This window comes from Prionailurus bengalensis, chromosome A3 (genome assembly GCF_016509475.1).
Source record: "Prionailurus bengalensis isolate Pbe53 chromosome A3, Fcat_Pben_1.1_paternal_pri, whole genome shotgun sequence".
Classification (NCBI taxonomy): Eukaryota; Metazoa; Chordata; class Mammalia; order Carnivora; family Felidae; genus Prionailurus; species Prionailurus bengalensis.
Window position 1 is genome coordinate 23,129,979 of NC_057354.1, and position 6,896 is coordinate 23,136,874.

A 6,896-nucleotide genomic window follows, 5' to 3' on the forward strand; every position below is an offset into this window, starting at 1 on the left:
ATTTGCTGCCAACATTTAAAAATAGAGAAGTTGCACTTAAAAATCCAGATTTCCGTCTTCTCTTAAAAAACTGGAAGCTTTGACAAGTCTGCCTTGAATTGGCCCGGAGGGGCTGGAACTGGGGAGCAGAGGCATGCTCTGTGTCCTGTGGCCTGCCCGACCCCTGTTGGCATCCCCAAGTTTGTGTCCCATGATGCAAGGGCTAGGAGCTCAGGCTCTGGATTCAGGCCGGCCTGGGTTTGTCCAAGCGCGGGGTTCAATCGCAGTTGACTATAAGAGAGCTCCCTAACTTCTCAGGGGGCCAGCTTCCATGCTGGCAAAATGGGGAGTCCTTATAGTACTTCCTTCATATGGAAGCTGCCAGGCTGCAAAGAGTGAACGTATATAAAGCTACTGCTGGGGTTTCACCTGCTGCCGGGCACATAGTGAACACTTGGTACATGGCAGTCATGGTCTTGACCACCACCACCCTCTCTGGACAAGGGCAGGGAGGTCAAGAGCAGCAGCAACAGCAGCGCTTGATGCCCTCCCCAGCCGGGCTCTGGACCATCCTGGAGCACCCCCTTACCAGCACACATGCTGGTGGGGCAGCGGCAATCCTGTCTGGGAGGTACATCCCCAATCAGCAGGTCAGCAGCCACTTAGGACTCCAGTGCCATCGCTGAGGCCCATGGCACCCTCCATGCTGCTGGCCAGTGAGCCCAAACTCTTCTTCCCTTTGGGCAGGAAACAACTCACCAAGTGACCTTGGACGAGTTCTTTTTCCCTCCTGGGACCCTGGTTTCACCAACGGCAGCATGAGCGGTGGCCTTTGAACTGTGACACCTTGGGAGTCTGGCAGATAGGCAGGCCAAAGCCTCATGATGCAGGAATGAATTAGTCAGCATTCTTTGGCTGCAAGAGCAGAAACCTATCAAAAGGGGCGTAAGAAAAAGATATTGTATCTGTCTTTCTGTGATGGCTTATTTCCCACAACAGAATGTCCTCAGGGCTTGTCTCCACGTTGTCACATATTGCAGAATTTCCTTCTTTATTAAGGCCAAATAATGTTCCGTTGCATGTATATATCACATTTTCATTATCCATTTATCTGTTGATGGACATTTAGGTTATTTCCACATCTTGGCTATTGTGAGATATCTAAAACAGTCAGATTCATAGAATCAAAGAATGGAATGGTGGTTGCCAGGAGCTGGTACGATGGGGAAATGAGGAGTTACAAGTCAATGGATATAAAGTTCTAGTTAAGCAAGATGAGTAAGTTCTAGAGATCTGCTGTATTACATTGCACCTACAGTCAACAATACTGTTTTGTGCACTTAAAAATTTGTTAAGAGGGTAGATCTCATGTTAAAGGTTCTTACCACAATCAAATAAAATTAGTCAATAAAAAGGTATTGTATTCGCTCATGAAGGAGGAAGCCTGAGGATTGTGTGCTACAGGTAGGGATTGATCCAGGTGCTCCAGTGATTTATCAGCTCTTTCTCATCTCTCAGCTTAGCTTCCTTCTGTGTTGGCCTCATCCTCATTTCTGGTGCAAGGGCTTTTGGGTATAATAAGCCCTATTAGGTCCAACTGGGAGTCCTCTACTCCAGAACTCCAAAAATAGAAGGCACCCTTCTGCGCCTATGAGAAGCATCCCAGGGATGCTAGGCCAAGTGGCCTAGCTAAAGTTGTGTCTATTCCTGCAGATGGAAGGATGGCTGAATTACTGTAATTGGCACTCCTCCCAAGGATGACATAGAATACATAAAGTTTTCCTCAAAGCAAAGGAGGCTTGACGCTAGAAGAGAGGTGAATAGAAATGAGTTGTACAATCTACTGGCCATTCTAGGGGCCCCTTTAAGTGCAGGGACAGAGCCTTCTCAGAGAGGGAGCATTTACGCACTTAGCCCCATGCTTGGAGCAAGGCGTCACAGAATCATGAACAGATGATTCTAGCCCTGAAAAGCCACAAGAAACTACCGCACATCACCAGACTGTGATAGCAAGGGCCAGCTATGTATGCGGCTCTGGCTGTAAATGCCATGAGGGGGTCAGGAAGGCTTGCGAGATGCCCTTGGTGGCTGAGGAAAGGACAAGGGTGGAGGCGTGAGTCAGGGCGTTAGGACTTCAAATCTGGACAGGAAAAATCAGAGTAGACGTGAATCACGAAAGGTAGGAGTGGGGATGGATTAAGTGGGGCTGAGGAAACACGGTTTTGACTGTTGCAAAATACAAAATAAAAAAGCATAACACTGGGAAAAACTAGAACAAAATATGGGCCCATATATACTTCATCCTGATGGATGAATAGACTTTTAAGCATTAAAGCAGTGGGAAAAATCAAATCAAAAAGAACAAGCTTGACGTATTTGACATACAAAAGAGTAAGGCATACAGTTCAAAACATAAAATCGAAAGGCAAATCGGGGGGAAATATTTCTAACATTTAGATACATTACGATAAGATAAATGCATATTTTTTTAAAAAAAAGAAGATCCGACAGAAAATGAGCAGAGGACATAAACACTTTCCAAAAGGGAAATGCTTAATGGTGTAGGTTTCTTCATTCGAAATGTACCACGAAGACCCCCCAACCTCTCACATCCCACTCTCTACCTTCAGGCTGCTAGGCTCCAAATTAAACAGTTTATTGATCCACAGAGGGGATAGCAGGGGAAAATACCTGCGCAGATGCCTGGGCATGAAACCAGCCTCTCAGAGGCCCCACATCTGGCAGCATCTTTCTCTAAAGCAAATGTCTTTTGCAGATTCCACTGCAACTCTGGTAGGACCGAGTGAGAGGGGCCTCTGCTCTCAGGCTCAGGTGCACCCCGGACTAAGCAGCCCCTCAGCGGCCCCAGTGGTCTGTAAGGGGCAGAAGCAGCCTCCTTCTGGACCAGATGTTGCTCCTCTCCACCTCCCTGGAGCCGGGTCGATCCAGTGTGCCCACGGGCCAGATATGACACAGAAATTCTGCGTGGAAACATGAGGCAGCTGTTGCGAACCGAGGGGCCAGTAAGTTGTCGGGCTGGCAACCTTGGATCCACGGGTAACTCTCACAGATGATGTAACTGTCTTTCCTGAGGAGTGCTTGGAGGTGGCCAACACTGCTGCATTTATACAGGTGGGCTGGAATTCTGGCTCTGAGACTCGCTGGCCTGAGCCTCACCTCTCGATGCCTTGGTTTCCTCGTCTGCACGATGAGGAATAAGGACTTCCTTGAAGAGCTGGTGCTCCGCCCGAATAAGGTAAGGACCCAGCTCAGTGCCCAGCAGCTGGGAGGAGGCCCCCACCACACGCTAGGTCATATTAATCATGAAGCCCACGGAAATGCTGCGGGTGGGAGTGGGTGCAGGGGTGATTCTTGAGCAGGACAAATCAGTACCAACTGCGGCTGCACACACCCCCGGTTCTCTGTTAGCCACAAGAGAACCCTAACAGCAAGCAGACCCTCCTCACTGCCCACTGGCAGCAAGAACACCCACGGTGGAGGGGGGTGGGACGCAGAGCCACCACAGCCTATCACACCCCCTGATTCACTGCTTCTCAACAGAGCCATTTCCAGTCCCCTGCCTCCACCCCCTGGCTCAGAATTCCTGTGGCAGCTGCCCCCTCCCCCCAATCCTTCCTCATGCCCCACCGGCCCAGATATACCACAGACATATGGGAATGGGAAGGGCTGACAGATCCCTGATGGGACAGGAGACAGGGCATTTGTGTGGGGATGGGGACCCCACGAGTCAGTATTGTGCCTAGATTCTGAGACTGCAGAGAAGTAAGGGCTTATCAGGCTAGAAGAGCCCTCGAAAGGCCTCTAGTGCATCCTTCATCTGAGGCAGGAATGCAGTCCAATATGTACACCTGACAGCAATCTGGCCCAAGTCAGTACCCTCTGTCACCTGGGTTACCACTCTAGCTTCCTTACTGCTGTCCCCACTCCCACCCCTCTCCCCTGGCAGTCTGCGGCCAACGCAGCAGCTTGTGATCCTGTTAAAACAAAAGTCAGACCACGTCACTCTTCTGCTAAAAACCCTCTAATGGGTCCCCATTTCACTGAGTGAAATGCTTACAGCCCGTAAGCCCTGGACAATTTGATCCCTTGTGGCTGCCCAGATTTCCTCTCCAGCTATTCCCTGTGCTCTCACCATATTGACCCCCAGTGTTCCCGTAACCCACCAGGCATGCTCCTGCTCCAGGGCTTTTGCATTCCCTGTTCATTCTGCCTGGAACGCTCTTCCCATAGATGCCCACATGGCTCCTTGCTCACCTTCAAATCTGTGCTCAAATGTCACCCCATTTAAATTGCAACATCTCCTCTTACCCTCCCAGCACTCTCAATGTCCCTTATCCTGCTCTAGTTTTTGCCAGAGCATTTCTTACAACTAACAATCTCTGTAACCTACTTCTTATGCTTGTTGTCTGCCCCTCCCCTCCAAATGAGCGTAAGCTCACCGGGCAGGCACTCAGAAAGTACTGTTTGGATGAAGAAGGAACAGAGCCCACGGCAGCCTCCCTGTAACTTCTCCCATGGTTCCCAGCTCTGCACTCTGAAGGGCGCAGAGACCTCCTCCGTCAAGATAGCTCCCCCAGCCTCTCTGCTCATGGGTGAGGCCCCACATGTGTCTCCAATTGCTTCTCACGTAAGAGCTCCCTCCCCCCAAATGTAACCTATCTGTCAGGATCCCTTTAGAAGTAGAGTCCTGACCTGAGCCAGGTAAAAATGTCTGGAGGCGACACAGGAAAAATAGAGAAATCTGGGGAGGGGAGAAGATAGACAAAGAACCAAGGAGGAAAGACCTGTGGAGTTTCTTTCACACAGGCCATCTAAGAAGCCCCCTACTTCTCCTACCTTCCTCCCACCAAGCATTTTAACCAATAACCCCCAAGATTCCTGTTCTCCAGAGAAACCTGGAGATAACCCTGTTATCCCAGTGAGCACCAGATTGAGGACGCAGGACAGAAGGCCTGGCAGGTTGGGGACACACCCCTCCCCCCAGCAGGGAACAGCCGACACTATTTCTGGCTCTCATCACCCCCAGCCCCCATCTCAGCAGGGAGGCCAGTTCAGGGCAGGAGCCCAGTGTTGGGGGAGAATGAGCCAGCATGAGCCAGCATGAGCCAGCAAGGAGACCCTGCATACGCCAGAGGTAGAATGTTCTAGTGAAAACAAAGCCTGCCTGGGCCAGATGTATGGGACTCTGAGGCATAGAGGTGCCCTGGTCTATTGGGGACCGAGGAGAGGAGCGGACCTGCGGAATCACAGGACCACACCGCCCCCAGTTATCAGCAGGTAGCTCAGGTGAGCGTCCCACTCCATTCTGCTTTGGATCTGGTGGATGTCACGGGGATGTGACTCAGTGATGGCTTTGCCCAGACATTCACCGTGCATTTCCAGCCCCCGTTGCAGCAGGGCATTTTGGCCAAGCCAGAGTCTGATTAGTTGGAGAAACTGACATGTCACGGTGCCCTGAGAATATTAAATAATATTTACAAGGGGATGACGTTGGGAAAGTAATTATCGATGGTGAGAGGCAGTCAGCGGCGGGGAACTCCCCCACCGCTCAAGCAGTGACAAATTAGACGGATGGGCTCAGATCAGCGAGGGTTGTCGTGGGGACAGCGGGAGTGGTTGGAGACTTGCTACCTCTGCTGATTCTGTTAATAGGATAAAGCAGCCTTGCAAATAAGAGCCAGGCCTCAGGAGGCCTGCATTTGAGGGGATTTGGAAATCAGGCCAGGTCCTGCCAACAGCTTCACTTTTAGATGTGTTAGAAGTGGAAGGAGCTTACAGATCAGCAAGGCCACTGGCTCTCCATTTGCAAGGTTTCTGCCTTCCAGAAATATTGCAAGTATTAAGTAATAATTAATTTGTTTTCACATTTTTTATTCATCAAAGACACATAGAGGACTGCCAGCTGGGACCAGCAGGACATCGATGACCAGCAGGACAGAGTCGATGTCACTCCGGCCCCAAACAAGAGACGTATTGGTTTTTTGTCAGTCCGGACACATTATCCTGTGCAAATGTAGTTTCCCTTTTGAAAACATTTAAAATAACACAATGGTCCACTTTTAAATTCTTGAGGGAGCCTGGAGAATCTACATCAGAAACCCCAAATCTAAGCAAACTCTCTTACTTTATATGTAAGTAGACCGAGGCCCAAGGAAGTGACTTGTCCGACTTCACACAGCTGGCTGGCAACAGGGCCAGGCCTAGATCCGGGAAGCAGGGAGAAGGGAAGGCTGTCCTAGACCTGCAAGGGCAGGGAGAGAGTACATCACAGCAGTGGACACAGCAGCTGAGTGAGGGCTCTGGCCACCAAGGGGCTCGGGCTTGACTCTTGTGCTCAATCCTTACTAGCTGTGGGACGCCGGCAGAACGACTGAAGGTCTCTGAGCCCATTTTCTTACAGTAAAATGAGGATAATAGTAGCACCTAGCCCATATTTTTGTGAGGATTAAGTGAACTAACAGAACACTTAGCAAATAGTGGTTACTTTTTCTTAATCCCTGTTTGTGTGGGTTGTAGGGGGTAGTGGGTCTGTGTAGATAGCAGACCAACAGCTTGAAGAACATAGTCACATGACCCAACTTCCAGACGCTGCTCTGACAATGCCAGGAGGACACAAATTCTGTCCCAATGGAACTCTAAGTACTAAATTGCAATGCTGTTACTTCTGGGTAGTTACTCAAAACTGAGTGTGCCACAGGACCCAGGCCATATCCAGATTCACAGCCTCTGAATCCCTGTGGGGTGGGACTTGGAAATATGTACTTTAAAAAGTTATTATTGAGATATAATTTACATGGCATAAAATTCACCATTTTTAGGTGTGTACTTCCAGTGGGGTTTTTTTGGGTATATTCATAAGGTGGTACAGCCATCACCACTCGCTAATTCCAGAACCT